Here is an 18212-nt window from a genome sequence, read left to right on the forward strand (position 1 = left end):
TTATGCTCGTATAATAAGCTTAAAAATATATAGAAATCATCGGACATATATTCTTGTAGTCCAATAATCAAACGGATTCTTGAATTTCATTACCATTATTGAGTAAAATCTAAAAATATTTTGGCAAATTTTTAAGATTTACGTCACATTTTGATCGTGATTTTTGGTTTTAATACACAGCAATAACAGCAATAAAAGTATCCCAAAATAAAGAATATTCATTGGAGAATTGATTTCCACAGTTATTGTTTAAATATTAGTAACTACTTTGTCAAAAAATTGATGTGAATATCAGTATAAATTACAATGCGGAAGCCGACATTGATTAGTACGGCGCGAGCGCCCGTCAAGGCAGGACCTGTGTCATTTTTCCCGCCATGACGTTTACGTGTGTTCGTGTCATGAAGCGGAGATTTATACGGCGACCAAATACTTTTGATACTATGCCGGGAGGTCCGTTTTGAGTCGGCCGTTTGGTGGTTCGAAACGGACTAATATGCCGAGAGGTCCCGGGTTCGATTCCCGGCCGAGCAGAAATTGAAATGATGAAATTTAATTTCTTTGACGGGACTGGGAGTAACTATGTATTTATGTATGAATTTAATTTAATAAATAAATTATAAAAAAGGTTGTAAGTACATAGTATATCCATTAAGCTAGCACCCTTACACAAGCATATTAGTTGCTTATTTTGGGACTAGATGGCATTGTGAAATTGTCCAAAGATTTGTTTATTTATGTAATGATTTTAGAATGTATATTGTATTTTATACGATTGGTTGCTTATGTTATTGTAACAATTTTAGTAGAATTTAAAAACCCATTATTAAATTTAAATACTTTATTTGACTACTTCCTGGACATGTTACAGATATTAGAATGATTTTGGGCATTAATTTTGTATTGTATTCGATTATCTCATATTCATTGTATAATGTAATTATTTTAGAATTTTTATTGTATACAATTTGGTATTTTAGAAATAAAAATGATCTAAATTCATAATTAGGTATTGCACTTGACTACTTCCGGGGCATGCCATCGATAAGTCGTTTTGAGCGGGTTGACGTTGACGATTGGAAGGGAAAGTTACCTTATCGCTGGCATGCTACCGACAGGCAGTTCGATTTGGGCTTTCAAACAAGATGTACTTATTAGTAAGAAGTAATGTTGAAATTATTATTGTGTATATCAGTGGTGTAGAAATACATACTTGAACAAGTCTTCGATTGGTTTATTTTACATTTATTTATCCGCTTTGAGTTTTGTTTCGTGAAGAAGAAAAAGAACCGTTTTGTTTCGAGAGGGAAGTTTTGTTGTTAAATCAATAGTAATAAAAGAGGAAAGATTTGATTATTTGTTTGTTTGAAGGCAATAGGCTCCGAAAAGAATTTCTTTCACTAAATGTTTCCTATGTTGGCTATAAAATATTTTCAAAAACTTTACTCCAAAATCTTCGATAATTGGTCGTTTAATAAATAAATTAGATAACATATTAATATTTTTTTATTGTTTCCAGTACGATTTCAGTACTAGTTTTTAGAAATTCTATGATTTAACTAAAGTGTTATTTTATGCATAATTTATTAACTTCTAAAATATATTCCCTATTGATAGATGACGTGCTTCGTATTTGGTTAAAAAGGTGTAGAATGTTATTTTGAAGATAACTTGCTTACATAGAGATATAGAAAGATGCTAAGTAATGCGCTGAGTTCGAAACTCAGTGTCAAAGAAATCAAAATATGTGCTCATTATCCACTGCGGTATCAGTAACGTTCGAATAATCTTTAGTAGTATGCAAGCAATGTAAACTGTTTACATTATAACGTCGCTGCTGTCATCATTGCTATCACAAGCAATATGTTCTGTTTTTGGGCATATTGTTGCGACACCGGCTCCGCCCCCTTATCACATTTCCCTTTAGTTTCTGTGATCTGTGCTTGCTTCGAAGTTGATATCAATTAAATATTCCTTAGTGCTTTTGATTTAAATTATTTTTTTTATTTTGACACGTGTTTGAAAAATCAAGAAATAGTCAATAATACAACAAATGAAAACGAAACATTGCATTGCAAGTTGCAATGTTTCAATATTGATGAGGAGATTCCATTGGAAAGTCTGTATTCATTCCTAGGATTCCCCTAACACCATCAAATTCAAGAGAATTCTAGAGAGTGCAGTTTCCCATCTCATGCTTAGGGCCACGGTTTAAAATAGCGTGGTTGCATAGAGCCTGCAACGGGCAACTGCGTGCGCTGCTCATACTAATTTTCGATACAAAAACAAGTGTTGGCTCACGAGTTTTAGCGGAGTTCCATGTGGTAGCGGGAGTAGACTTAAGGGAAATCTATGCTTCTCCGACGGCCAGTTGTAAGTTGTATGCTCCAGAGTGTGCACACAATAGCCTGGTGATTTTAGCACCCGAAGGAAATGTTTCAATTTTGTTGTAGAAAGTTATCATAATTTTGTAAGTATTCAGATATTTAAACATACCTAATAATTTGTAGGTTTTATATTAAAAAATATTATCATATAACAAAATTAATAATTTCTTAGAATAATTTAGTTTTATTAGAACCAGTTTCCACTTCTTCGCGGAAAAAGTCGCGGGCAAAAAGCTAGTATGGAATATGTAGTATTGCCCGCGGCTTTACTCGCGTGAAATTTAGTTTGCTACAGATCGTCATAAATATATTGTTATTCTGGTCGACGCCAGGGATGGATGAGCATCGCTGTCGCTGGCGACAGGGTCTTCTGGTTAAGGGTTCATGACGTAGTTCTCAGGCAAAATGAAATCCACTCATAGAAATTAATAAACTTAGTGTATTCACGAGAATAATTACACACAGCACTAGAGTCGTATCGGAACTGAGTGAACCAACGGTCTTGCGATAGGAACGTCCGACCCGAGTGATAGTTGAACACAAACTGCCTAGTACTGCTGTACTGTACTGTAAAGCTTCATCAAAATTTGTTCAGTAGTTTTTGCGTGAAAGAGTAACAAACATCGAAACATCCATACAAACTTTCGTATTTATAATATTAGTAAGACTTGTAAGAAGAAAGATAGTAAGATGAATTTATTTTAGTTATTTGTTAAATAATAATAATATTTATTTATTTCTTAGCTCTGTCTGATAATGGATCTGGAGGAGTTGCAATGGCCACCTCCATTGCAACTCCATAACAAAACAATAGAACCCTATGGAGTTTGGGCTTGTGTAATTCGCCTTGACGAATACTTCGTCTAGGTAAATGATATCCAGGGTCCGACGATGGAGCTGCAAGGGGGCAGATTTTTTTTCACTGTGTGACTGTCTTTATTTTGTACTTAATATAATATATTTTACATATTATACCTATTCGTGTTTCATTATTAATCGAAATAAGTATAAAAATCTTTAAAAGACTAAATAAACTCTATTAAAATTTTAAATTAATTTATCATGTTTTAATACCTTATTCTACCTTAAAATTAATAACTTATATCAAGTCTTAATACGGTCACGGCTCAAGATTTTTTTGTCCATTTCGGCGTTCTTTTTACTCTTTTGTCGTTGCGTTGACAGTTTGTAGCTAAATTCGCGCGGAATATTTTTGTGAAATGGCTCTTATTTTTGATCAAATTGCAAATGTTTATTTTAACCGTTCAATATTTTAATAAGTGTTTTATTTTGTTACAGGTAAACATACAAAAATGGAAGCGTTCAGCTGGTTAGTCCAGTCCATAGGTATAAAGAATACGACCACGTAGTTTAAATCACATATCGACACAAAAGGTCTTAAAACAATGTGGTATCTATTTCACTTTCTATAAGTAAAAGTTTATGGAACGAAACCTCAAAAATTCTGCTTGTAATTCTTATCCCCTAATATAAATTCCAACTAAAGAAACCAGATGTAAGCCATATTATATGAACGCAGGAATTCATATGGGAAACAAAAAATATGCGGCTTACTTTATGGTTTCAGGATTCATTCCAAAAATATCTTTATAGCGATGGCATAAAGTACACACATGAGAGGTAGCCAAAGACAGTAGTGATGTGAACTAATTCTATCGATGCAACTGTAATGTAACCAATGAAAATAATGTTAAGAGTGTTTGAAAAAAAGTGTCATAGGCATTAGGAACGCGATGTGAAGCGACGCAACGCGACCTAAATAAGTAATTAATGCAACCAATACCTACTTCACTCGAAGGTGTTTTACTTAGGTGATTACGTAGGTCACTAATGCCCGTTTTCACCATCGCATCGATCCCTAGTTTTTAAGTGTCTCCTATGGTAACACATAACAGGAATTTTGTTTTCATAGGGGTCACCTAAAAATTAGGGATGGTGAAAAATAAGAATACGACTTATACGACTACCTAATCTTGATATTTTCGAATCTTGATATTGGCATTGCCTAGCTGCGTTAAGAAAATTAAATCCATTTTTTACCGCCTAGAGCCACCAAACTATCGACAGTATCACATCCTTAGTGATACATTTCGGTGAGTTGAAGATGGCGAACAATCTTTTGTACGGACCCGTAAAAGGGGACACAAAGCTCGCAGTGTAAATTGTGGAATGGCTACTGCAGCGCAGTTTCTTTGCAACGCACTGCAAAGGATACTCAGACTGGAGCCCCGGGCTGCCGTGTTGATGTCTGAAGAGATATGGCTTTGAGTGTACTTGGCTAAGTAATTTCTGGAATTCTTACAAGATAAGATTTACTTTATTTTATCTAGCACTGTAATTTAACCTCTGGTTAACGTTGAAGGTCTGAAGATTGTTTGAGAAGAAGCTTTTTTCATTATCTTGTGTATAGAGTTCCGAAGAATTTATTATAACGTTTTTGAAGAAGATTTAATTAGGTATTAGGAAAATACAAGAAGCATTTTCTGTAAAATATATTCAGAATTGACTGAATACTAAAAATTATACCTGATTAAGTACCTAAATTCTTTAATGGAAAATGTAAGATGAATAGGTAAGTGGTAGATATAAAAAATATTTCTTAGCAATCATTATACTTAATTGAAAGTTGGCTATAGCAGCTTTAACAGCGTATGAACAAACAGACAAGAAGTCATACTAAAACATGTAACTATGAACCATCCGAATAATGCAAATACGCTACATCGCAACAGTAATAATTATACTATCAAGATGAAAAGCCAACAGCGTGCAAAGTAAATTCTTCGTTCGTGGTTCTCCAAGAAATACACTTAAAGTTCACATTCCTGTGTATTTTGCATTGTATTTTAGTTGCAGTGTTGACCTTTCCACTAACAATTAACATTCTAAATGAGCGCACTTTAGTGTAAACAACCAAACAAATGCATTCTCTTTATGTACGTAATTACTTTGTGTTTTCACTGTAAGGCTGAAACTGTAGAAAGAAAATGAAAAATTGCTTATTTACAGTTCCTGTAGTAGTTAAATAGTAAATAACATCCAAAGTAGTTACTATCAAGCGAAAACTTGTGGATCGTTGTCTTGACGCCTTCTCGTATTTACTACACGGCTTTTGATGTTACTCCTTCACACAAAATCTTCTAAACGGATTTTGATAAAACTTAAAAAAAAAAGCTACAGCTTAAATAATAGAAAGAGACTTAACACCACAGTACCAACAAATCATTGTCATCAAGTTATGAGAGAGCAGTATTTTACTGTATTTCAAACAAGAAACGATTCCAAACTTCAAGTTCAAACGAAATATTTCAAAACACTTCGAACGCAGGTGCTACTTCCCAACAATTTACATCTAGCGCCACTCGCTGAGTTTCTTAGCACTTAACTTAAACCATCTCATTTTTCATTATAATCCTCATAATACTTGCCGTATCCATAATATTCTAACAGCCCTGAAGTACTCGTATATGGCTGCCATTGGAGCGAACTTACCTTTGAAGTAAAGTGCCGACTGCAGAAAAAACGGACTAAAAAGCTGAGTTGGCAAAAGACGTGCGTTGTAAGCGTGTAATCAAAGTTTGGGTACGACGTTTCGGTAGTTTGATCGTTTGACTTGTTCGACCATGTGATTTTGAGCAAGGATAAGGGAAGTTTATTTGGAAATCGTTATACTCTTTGACGATAAATCTAAACGTGTGCAAAAGAATTGGCTTTCCGAATTGGTTTCTGGAGTAGGAATCGTTGATTCTTTCTCTTTGAAAATCTTGTTATTATTTTATATGCTGTGTAAGATGTTTTATACAAAAAACTAATACTTACTTAAATACCATATCAGGTTGAAATACTAAAGTTGTCATTACGCCCGATATTACTGAACGTAACAAAGAAAGTATTATAGAATGTTCAACTCTTATCAATTTAAGTAGAGACATTTTAATAACGGGCAGCGTTGTATTGTATAGCAATTGTTTTTCTTCAGTTTCATCATCAGAAACTTTCAACGTTAATAAGTTACATAATGTGTTTTTATTTAGCATTGTTAAGGTACTAACTCGTACCTACTTGTTTACTACTGAAAAGTTGATCATGAGAAACAGTTATTTTGTTGGTAAAGATAGAGTGGTACAAAAGAAAATTACTTACAGCGTTGTTACTTGCAGTATTTCGGTTACCCTCAACCTCCATCACGTCAAAGCCATTCGCGTGCATTTCGTTTACAACTCGAGAACAACGAAACTGTATTGTAGTTTAGAACGAGATAGTGCGTTCACCTCAAATAAAACCAGCGTTCGGGCATTGTGAAGTCAGAGAGACATTGACTTAACCAAATATCGTCTATATTGTGTACTCGGCTGATAAATATCGTCTCAAGTCTTAATAAAAGTGTAAGTGCTCAGTAAAATTTTTGTTTTCAGCAATATTGCGCCTGAATTATGAGTGGATCCTTAAAAATATCAAATGGTGTGAAATATTGTTTTTGAAGCAAAAATTGAGTGAGTTTATTTGTAGTAAAATGTTCTTGAAATGACTGCCTAAAGAATTAAAGATAAAGCTGACAGCACTTATTTCATTGTTGAAAAAAAAATCATCGATTACTACGAATTATAAGTGGCATCTTATTTCGTAGTCTTATTTTTATTGTGATTGCTACCATTGTCTGAAATAATAATTTTGATTATTACTCTTAGACGTTTGACAAAATGTTTAAAAATAAAATGTGAAAGAATCTCTTTTATGACTTTGTAAAGGATTGCAAGATAAGTATAAGAATGTAAGTAACATTGTAACTCATCCTTTTATTGCATTTTACGCCCAAGAGATAGAATGTGTAATCTTGAAACGTTTTCTTTTAAATGTAATGCTGCGGTATTGCTGCAATTGTATATTGTCATAAAATACACTGTTGCAAATGCAGCTTTAAGTGAAGATGGAGAATGTTCAATTTCCACAAATTATTGTACGTCATATTTACGAGTATTTCAGATTCAATCCGGTAGTAACAAAAATACAAAGTTAAAATACTATAGCATTCTTCTACGCAAAACTTGTAACTAAATAAGTTTTTCGTTTGCTACAGAAGAATGTATGTTCATCGACTTTTATTCGAAGAAATACTTAATAACAATTTTTTGTAAGTGTCTTTGAGACATAGCGAAGGGATATCGTAAATTTCTGACAAGCGTCAAGGAATATCTCAATATATCATATTAAAACTAAACATAAAAGGTCCCCGTAGACTATGTCGTCATCATCATCATCATTTCAGCCACAGGATGTCCACTGCTGAACATAGGCCTCCCCCAAAGACTTCCACATCGCACGGTTGGTAGCGGCCTGCATCCAGCGCCTTCCTGCTACCTTTATAAGGGCTATGAAAGAGTATGAAAGTACATTACAACGATTCCTTATAAAAATTAGAAGCCGACCAAACTATGGGCCAATAAAAAGTTTGTAGTCTTCGGGGACTCCAAAGATACCTCTATAATCTGAAGTGTCATGTTCATGTCATATTTCAATTAAATTGAAAACTTTGCTTGAGTGACGTGTGAATATTGCTAACATGATGTAAGTAGTCCCTTATTTTGTGTCGCTGGACAATAGAGTGACCCGTAGTGATTGATGTTGCAAACCGGGAGCGCAAAATGGTTTCCACTAGTGATGGTACTGAGGTTCGATTCCGATTCCGAAAGTTTGGGAATTCCGATTAGTTTTGCACTATCGATTCCGATTTTGGTTCCGATAAATTTCAATCAGAAGTTAGGTGTATCGGAGGTCTATGCATAGTTACGCGGTGGCGACGCCAAGAATAAACGAGTACAGACTACAGGTTAATACAGCTCCACAGATAGTACCTTCCGTTTGTAATTGCACACTAATAAAAAGGTCCGACAGCATGAAATATCTCGGTGTCTTAATTGACGAAAGCTTGTCCTACAAAAAACACATTGCTAGCTTGTCAACTCGAATACGGAAATGCCTCTTTATAATGAAAACTCTACAACACTCAGCACCAAGAAAAATCATATTCCTTGTCTACAAGTCTCTATGTCAATCTCTGATGATATACTGCATTAGAGCCTGGGGAGGAGCTGCAAAAACTGTTATGATCGAACTCGAAAGAGCACAACGTGCAGTACTAAGAGTAATGCTGCATAAGCCTTTTAGATACCGAACCGACCAGCTGTATAAAGAATGTAAAGTCCTCCGAATTCGTCAACTATATATCCTTCGCACTGCAACATCCATGCACAGCACAATCTTGAACTCTGACAAGTATGAAATCCTCAACAAACAACGAGTTTTTAAAGTTCCAACCCCTACCATCCATACTTCTTTTGTAAAACGCCAACCACTGTTCCTCTTTCCCCACATCTATAACACCATTTGCCACCAAGTAGATATCAGAAACACAGTAACAAGCAAAGCTAAACGGTTAATAGAATCCTGGCTTTTAGATTTGGACTATGATCAAACAGAAGAAATCATAAACGCGTCATACTAACTAATAATCTAACACACATTATTCATACACTCACACACACACACACACACACACACACACACACACATATACACACACACACACACACACACGTTCGTACGTTATACTTACTACCATTTTGTATTTTATAATTATAATTAAATAATAATACAATTTCTATCCTATTCTTAGTAGATTTTCTGAAACCAAAGTTATGTTATGTTATTATTACTATTTTAACTAGATTTATATAAACTATATTTAACACATTAAAAGCCTATAACTAGTTTTAACACGTCCGTCCTATCAGACCGATGTCAATACAAAGGTAATTGTTTGAATTGGCCGCTGCGATACAAGCTTTCTAGCTTAGTGCAGAGACCGCCAGAATAAATTGTACATGTGACATCTTTGAGAAATAAATACTTTTTTTTTTTTTTACTTGTTCAGATATTAACCTAACTGTATTTTTTTTTGAAGTAATAAAAATGTAACTGACGATTAATGTGTGTAATTTTACTTTCTTAGACATTTCTCTTCTGCTACCGGTTTCGATTTCGGTTCCGATATAACCACCTCCGCTCCGTAACATCCCTAGTTTCCACAATGATTAATTTATACGTGGCAACTGGCCACATAGACAATTTCAAAATTACTGACCTTCATACATAATCCCTGTTGTGTTGCTATCGAATAGGGTCTATGGAAATTGCTACCTTAATAACGATACATAATCCTGAGGCTTACCCTGGCACGTTTTCGTATCAACTTGTACATTTTCAATGTGTGGTTGGTGGAAATTCATCATAGCCCGATTATGGTCTTTGCGTGTTCATACTCATGTCAAGGGTCGCTTGTTTTAATCATCATCATATTTTGTCAGTGGTGTATAAAGTATTTTACACATCTACGGTTTTTTATTCAAATAATATGCACCTAATATCCTAACAAAACGTCGTATACCTAGGTAGATATTACAAGGTTCGAGACTATATTGATGACAAGGATGCGTGGTCAGTTCAGTCTGCACATATTTGATTGATGTAGATACTCGAATTTGGTTATTCTTACCGTTAGATAATTCCTGGCAATTAGTGGTGACTGAGTTTGTTCCGGCGTTTCTTCTCAGCACTTGTCATATGTTTGTCTCGAAGCGCTGGTAGGGCCCAAAAGATAAGGAGACATGTAAAGTGCCCCATAAGGGCTATTTTGACGTTCATAAGTGCCACTTGTGGTCTAAACTGAATAAATACTTTTGATTTTGATTTTGATAGGTAATTACTTAATCTCAGAGCTGTCTTTTCAAGTCAAAGTCAACACTCTTTAATTTCTAGTAACGCCTCTGTGGTAATGGTGTTAGGAGAGTCAGATTATCTCAACCCAGAGGTTCTAGGTTCGTATATTGTATATTTGTTCCTAGTATGTAAGCGCAAGCTGAGGCAGAAAAGTTCTCAAGTGGCGATCAGATTTGGGTAAATTGCCAATTTGGGTAGGCCCCACGAGGTGGACCGACGATTTGGCGAAGGTCGTGGAAAGTACCTGGTTGTGGGCAGCGTAGGGCCGGTCATTATGGGAATCCTTGGGAGAGGTCTTTGTCCAGCAGTGGAACTTCATGCGTCACGTCGTAGTTTTGGTTGAAACGAACGAACGAACGAACGATGCAAGCTTGAGCCGACCAGATCAGTACCTAATACGGTGCTTCGTAGAGCATGTTGATTGTTGAGCCATGTCAGATACGTAGCCTCATTACGTCTGACAACAGAATTGTGACCACATATAGTAGAAAATTCCAAAGAAGTGCAGACGTTGAATGATCCGGGTCCTGTCAATGGCGATACAATTGCGTTAGCTGTTTCCACTCTCAACAAAGTTGTTTAACAAGTAAGACAAGTTCTAATTGGTGTTCCAGACGGAGTCAGCTGAAGGTAATAGAACTCAGGGGTTAAGTTGTCATTAAAAATAATGAAGATAGGATTTTGTGATATTTTTTCGTGAAAAATGTTTCGGTATTTCTATTATTGAACAAGTACAGATAATTTCATAATAAAAGTGTAGAAACGAGTTCAATGGTTAGCTGTAACCTTTAGGTTACATAAACCTTTAGGTTGTAAAAGGTCAGGCATAAGTAACATTTTATAAAATAACTAACACCCGTATTCACAAACATTACTTTGAGGCCTCATAGTGCGCGTGGATGCACAGGGTCCCAAAAACCTATTCATAGACGATACTTCAGTGGTGACAAGCACTATGCGTCCCTTAGAATGAACGCAAAGCTAAGGTAGCCAGGGAGCTGTATTACGCAACGCATAGTGTCTATTTACGTCAAAATTTTTAGGTTATTCTCGTTTTTGAGGTTTGTTTGCTTTATTTATGGTTGTATTCGATTAATATTATCTTACAATGGATTACAGTAGTGAAGAAGAATTTGATAATTATATCAATGAGCAAAGTAGAATAAGTACCAGAAAAGTGATACGGGATTCCCAAAATCCCTTTGATTATTACAATTCAGACGAATTTAGTTTAGGTTTTCCAATGATGGGGTACTTTTCATACTTTTACCACTGATAAAAGAAGACCTGAGGAAATTATCTGCGAGGAGGCCTTCCAGTGCCACCTACATAATGTATCAGTTGCTAGTGGCAAATAAAACATAAAATTTTTAATAAAGTTTTATTTTCATCAATCTTCAATGTCTAATTTAATTTTATGTATTTGTAAATCATAAAGCTTTTTTTCATGTTCTAACAAATTGTTTTCTCTTTCTATCAATATTTTTTCTCTTTGTAGCCCCAACTCGTGCAAAGCCTGGTCTTGTTGTATATTATTCAATGTGGTGCGTTTGATTCTTGTTTCTGTCTTAATCTTCATTCTTGCTACTACTAATCTTAATTTCTTGATACCTACCTGAAAAGCAAATTATGAATTTAATTCCTTTGAGTATATTCTGCTTAGTTATTCCTCATAAATCTACGTACTATATATTTTAAAAACATTACTTACTAGTGGGTGTTGAGAACGTTTGATTGATTCCTGAGAAAGTTCTTTCATTCTTTGGGTCTTTAAATTATTCCAGCAGCTTTTCAGTTGATGTGTGAGCCTTTGTGAAACATAAAATATGGTTGAGAATTGTAAGCCACTGTTAGAGTTTCCCAGGCTTGCTTCGTCAACTCGATATTTTAGAGAGGATAATAATATGCTTGTCTTCAATAATAGGCCTTTCTCTTATTAAGCTACAATCAGCAGCTCTCTTTCGGAAGAAGAAAACGGCAGCTTTTTTATCTGAAAAATAATGATTGAAACATGATTTTCACTATTATTATTAATCGAAATATTCATACTAACCTGATAGTTGTAGTTTTATCCATATTTATTTATATTATTTAATTCACAAATCCACAAAATAACGACACTTATAAACTGTTGCACCGTTTGAATGACAGGAATGTCATGTCAGTTAGCGGAGTGAAGTGCGTAACATAAGCGAACCAATCACAGAACTCTAATCAACACTCTGATTTTGCATAGTCAAGGGTCGTTTAAGTATTGTTTATGAATTGAAAGGCTTGTCATATGGAACGCATTGAGAAATGTCTCATTTCGCATAGCGTTGCTGCTTTGCATAGGTAAGTATCGTTTGTGAATACGGGTGTAAGTAGCTTTTACAACAGAAAATCTTTTTTACACGGTGATAAAAAACCGAGATAAAAACTGTTTTGAACTGAGTCTCAAACTATCTTTATACAAGTGAATCTGAAGTGGTTATAGAGTAAAATAATTAACTTTAAAAAAAAAAACCGACTTCAAATGCGTGAACACAAAAAAAAAACTAAAAATTAAAAAAAGTTCTACCCTTGGGGGTGAAATATTTTCTTCAAATTCGCATGAAACCACCCTTTTGATAATACCTATTCAACAAAAAAATAATCGTTCAAATTGGTTCATAATCGGCGGAGATATTGCGTATAAAAAAGTTCATCCCCAATTTTCCACCCTTGGGGGTTGTTTTTTCTATTATTAAATTTAAATGGGACCACCCTTGAGGTATTACCTATACGCCGAAAAAAGATTTGTTCAAATCGGTTCATAATTGGCGGAGTTATCGCGTAACAAACATAGAAAAAAAAACATACGGGTCGAATTGAGAACCTCATCCTTTTTTGAAGTCGGTTGAAAAGCAACAAAAATGGTCTCTCTATCGAGTTACTTTCGTGTTTTTAATATTATCATATAAATTATAGTAATTATAGTTTAATCTCGCAACAGCTATTCTCTAAGGAAATAAATACATAAGGGAAGGAACAAACACATAAGGAAATTGTAGTGCTCCATCTTCGTATTTCATTAACGCGCCATTTACCACGCAAATGAATAAAAATAGTTTTACGTCCTCCCATTATTGCAATGCGTGCACTTTCCTAACCACGGACTGTAATTTAGGGCGTGAATCAAGTACAATGCACAGCACATCAGAATGTGTTTTTTGTTTCAAAATCGCTTCTATTACAAGTACTTAGGATGCATCACTTTTAAGCATGACGTACCGTCGCCTGTGCAAAGAACAGCACATCAAACTGTTAATTTTTGGTGCAAAATAGAACCTTATTGCAACTACATAAGAAGTAGTGTTTGATACTTGATGTACCGTCTGTAATTTACGGCTGCAATCTCATTTATTATTGCCAGGCAGAGTTCATTCCGCTAAATATTTTTGTGGTAGTGATGGGCTGGTGTGGTGAGGCGAATACGAATTGCGGAATTGTGTCCGTTTTGGTATATAAATGTACTAAATTCGTACGAAATTTTGTTCATCAGCTAGGCTAGGTACGCACTTAACCTTCACTGGTAGAGTTTTATTGAAGGCCATGTTGTAGATCTTGACTACACCTAGCTACAGAAGTTGCTGAAAACAACCAAAAAGAGGGGAAATACATAGGTCCATTAAATTGTCAATACACCTCTAAGAATTATGTCTCAATTGCGCTAGATTTTTAATACAACTATTTGACATTTTACTACCTACTCAAAATTATCTTCTGTGTCTGAATTAAAGGACAATGTTCGTTCTCCATACATTGTTCGCCTAAAGAACCAACAATTTTGACATATTACTACCCGAAAGCGAAATAATACGATTCTGTGTGTAAGAACAACGATTCCTGATGGACACTTGCCATAAAATTAATGATTAAGAATATTAAATCACAGCGATTTTATAATATGTCGTTTATGACAACATGGCGTCTAATGTATTGTGTGAATGTATGAACACCGATTCGCGAAAAATGTTTTGTATTGTCGTCACGCCGAGTCGCAGCCAAATAGTATAAAATAATAGAACAAGTTTTAGAAATACAACTCGGCATTCCACTTTTACAATATGCCCACATATTGCACGTAAATAAACAACATGAATCGTAGGTTGTTTCCACCCTTGTCATCTGACGCATGAAATAAACTCCTATTGTATTATAGATATCGAAGCCGAATCGTATATAATAATAGAATGGGTTTTGGAGATCACTCGGGGTTCCACTTTTATAAAATACCTACATATTACATAAAAATACCACGAATCATGAGTTTTCTTTTCACCATTTACATCTGACACGAGATAACAAACTCCTATCTCCATGACTACCATCGTAGTCTATGCCAAAGACTACAATATTTTAAGCAAGAAGTTTCAAACCTTAGCGGCTACGGTAACCCCTGGGCCACATACATCATGATAACATTCGGTCGACACCGGAACGTAGTCTTGCGATTATGCAAAAAAGCATCGTATTCTAGTGCGGCTATATCACGTTCAACCGGGGTTTTAATTCGACTAAAGTCCTGACTAAAGACTGGAAGAAAATACGCCGCATTGTATGAGCACTTCGTGTTCGTTAAAGCGGCTTCAGATCTAGAGCCCACATAGTTTTCTTTCCAATAATATCCGCAAGTAGCGCTGCATGATCTTTACAACAAAAACGGCAATAGTTATTAAGGTGCCAAAATTATATGATTACTTTGGCACGGTATTATACACGTTCGAAGATTTGTCATTTTCATTCATTTCTTCATCATCATCATCATTTCAGCCACAGGACGTCCACTACTGAACATAGGCCTCCCCCAATGACTTCCACATCGCACGGTTGGTAGCGGCCTGCATCCAGCGCCTTCCCGCTACCTTTATCAGGTCGTCGGTCCACCTTGTGGTGGGTTGACATTGCAGAATATGACTTTTGATAGGTTCATCATAGAATTCGGCGGGGATATCCTCACGGAGGAAGTTCGTAAAAGGGCGGAACAAGATCTTATAATAATGCAAGGCCGAAGCTGTTACGCGCGTGCTCCTACGTGTAATCCGGCGAGTATGCAATAAATAGTAATGTCTGGTAAATAGTGGTAATACGTATCGTTCGTTCGTTCGTTTCAGCCGAAAAGACGTCCACTGCTGGACAAAGGCCTCCCCCAAGGATTTCCACGAAGACCGATCCTGCACCGCTCGCATACAGGCACCTCCCGCGACCTTCACCAGATCGTCGGTCCACCTAGTGGGAGGCCTGCCCACGCTACGTCTTTCGGCTCGTGGTCGCCACTCAAGAACTTTCCTGCCCCAGCGGCCATCAGCTCTACGAGCTATGTGCCCCGCCCCGTCTATGTCTGTATGCGCTACGATTACAGGGTATCATTTTGCATAGTCGCAAGACTTCACTCCGCTGCTGTCAAATCAATGTCGCATAATGTTATCGCAATGTGTGTGGCCCTTGGCCAAATCACAGAAGCCTATGCGAAGAAAGAGCACTTGAATGACAATAAAAATCAGGGTTACCATTTTATAAGATTTCCTCACTATTGAGGGTAACAAAGTAACATTAATAATCTAGCCATTAATTACATTTATTACCTATACGAGAAAGTAAAGCAACATGCGGTTTTATTTTAATTTGTAAAATATTAAACCCCTCATATTTGTAACAGTTTGTTCCAAGTTTAGTTTTACTGTTTTGTTAACAGTATTGCTGTTTCAGCTGTCACTGTGAAGCTTTGGGAAAATAAATAAATAGAAAAAATATTAACATAAATATTTATTTAAGTTTTTATGTTCATTATCATAATATGCCAATTTAAGTTACACTGTGTGACAGTCTTTGACACTAAACAATCTCTTCAGCTTAATAATACCTACCTACAGGGCGTTTTTATAGTTACTCTTGCTGATGAAACAAGAAGGGTTGATTCTACTACTGAAATACAACTACTTTTCTTACAGGACCAATATCAAATTCTCAAAAAAATTCACATCCTCGTGATGGTGATAATTTCTATGGAGAGGTTTTTTTTATATTCGGTCTCTTGGGATAAGTTATTCCATTTGAGCAGTAGAATTAATCCTTTTTATTCGATCACATATAAAAACAACACAAGTGTTTAGGAAAACTTCTTCTTTGGTATGGTATCACTACGGAGTTATAATGTCGGCAACTCTGTATCACTGACTTGTAACTTTCAAACAGCATGAATAATAAGGGCACCACATTGGTTTTCTTTCTGAAAAAAGGCTTTCAGTTTTAGTACTAACCCTTTAGCACTATTTCATTGAAATAAAAATACAATAAACGCACAGAAGACTGAAATTGAGTCAACTGACGTGACATTTATAATTTGTTGACATTATGACAGTTTGACAAGACTAGGGATTGAAAAAGTTTTAATTGAAAAAGTAAAATGACAATTTATTAAAACGATTCACATGGATATAATCGATTAAAAATATTTATAAAATGTTCTGATACTTGCCTGTAGCGATTATCCAATCCTGGTTTCTACTGAAAAACTACCTCGTGGCAAGATTTTAATAAAATAATAAAATCTTTATCTTCTCTTTCACAATCTATAAAAGTTCATTTGGTCTATTATTATACATGTGCTATGAATGAGGGTTTTCGCGATTGAAAAATCCGCGAGATGGCAATACGTAGACGCGAGGTCCAAATGCTGCATGATTGGTGGATATCTGTCAATGTCATGACAAAAATAACCAATCATGCAGCATTTGGACCTCACGTCTACGTATTGCCATCTGGCGGATTTTTCAATCGCGAAAACCCTCATTGGCATAGATTATGAGAGACTGGCAACTATACTAGGTTGATATCAGGTGATCCGTCTGCTCATTTGCCTCCTGTCACATAAAAAAAAAATATATATGTTTCTCACACTTCAACTGGCATTGGATTCAACATCGGATTCTGACACTTTTACAGTTATGATAACTACCATGAATATCAGTTTATGGTCCTAATTATTTTTATTTTATTTACGACCTTCGACCAGTTGGACACTTTAGATATCTTCTTGTAATAGTGTCAAACTGTCAATATCTTTTTAGCTTTTAACGCAAATCTAGTCTTCAAAGCAGTTTAATCGATTTATTTTATTTTCAAAATCGATATTTTATTGTCTATGATGGCCGCAGGAACATCACTATACATGGACTCCCAGCAATAAAGTACGGTAATGCCTCGTACAGATTTTATCGGCAAAAATTATGGAACTTGATAGGTTTTAGACCATGCCACGCACCAAAACGTCCGGAAGTTGTAATAGTATTATAGAATAAACGTTAAAAGACTTATTTATTTAATTTTTCAATGCTTAAGTGTCCATTAGAATGAAAGGGTGCTTAATGTATTAAAAAAAATAGAAAATAATTATGATGGGTTAATGTTTTTGGGCGGTTTTTTAGGCGGTTTCTGACAATGTCCTTTCAAAAGATATGTTTACATGTTCAGTCTTTAAAATCATTATTTCACCATTAATCGTATTCAAATGTGTGTAAATAAAATTTCCATTCTCCGAATGAAAAAATAATTCACTCCACCCCTATTTGCAGGCCGAAAAAGCCGGTTGGGCAGGAATTCTAGAAAATATTTTGCGGCCGAACTGAGAAATTCCAAATGGAAAATTTCCCGGGCGAACGGGGCATGTTTTAATTAACGAAACTGAAGGCGGTGCATCCGTGAAATGCTGGTCTCTAGGGGCGAGATGTAACACGCCTCGTTTCGACGCACTCTAGACAATTTCTCCGCCTTGCGAAGTTGCGAGTACGTGCTTTAGTGTTATTTTGAAGTATTTTATTTGAATATTGCATATACTTTATCATGCATCTTTTTCTTCTTCTGTGACTTTTACAATTTCATTTAGGGTCGGCTAGCTCTAAACCATCAATACATTCTGTCTTCGGTTGTCTGGTCATAAGTAGGTATCCTAAAAGCCAAAATGTGATATAAGTCTGGTTTTTAAGGAAAAGTAAATGAAAATGACTA

General features: G+C 35.4%; 1 protein-coding gene and 1 long non-coding RNA gene across 3 annotated transcripts in view; one reads left to right on the forward strand and one right to left on the reverse strand.

Moving 5' to 3' along the window:
* LOC135078629 (uncharacterized) overlaps positions 1 to 18212 on the forward strand; it is a 275638-nt gene that overhangs the window by 210745 nt on the left and 46681 nt on the right. The window lies entirely within an intron of this gene.
* Positions 11041 to 12313, reverse strand: LOC135078449 (uncharacterized). 2 transcript variants are annotated; one of them, XR_010258614.1, is made up of 3 exons: positions 12238 to 12313; positions 11896 to 11992; positions 11041 to 11799 (listed from the first exon to the last, which is right to left on the reverse strand). It is a non-coding gene; the product is annotated as an uncharacterized LOC135078449 (long non-coding RNA). The 2 variants fall into 2 exon arrangements; XR_010258613.1 differs by having other exon boundaries at positions 11896 to 12174.

The sequence above is a fragment of the Ostrinia nubilalis genome, chromosome 15 (assembly GCF_963855985.1).
Source record: "Ostrinia nubilalis chromosome 15, ilOstNubi1.1, whole genome shotgun sequence".
Classification (NCBI taxonomy): Eukaryota; Metazoa; Arthropoda; class Insecta; order Lepidoptera; family Crambidae; genus Ostrinia; species Ostrinia nubilalis.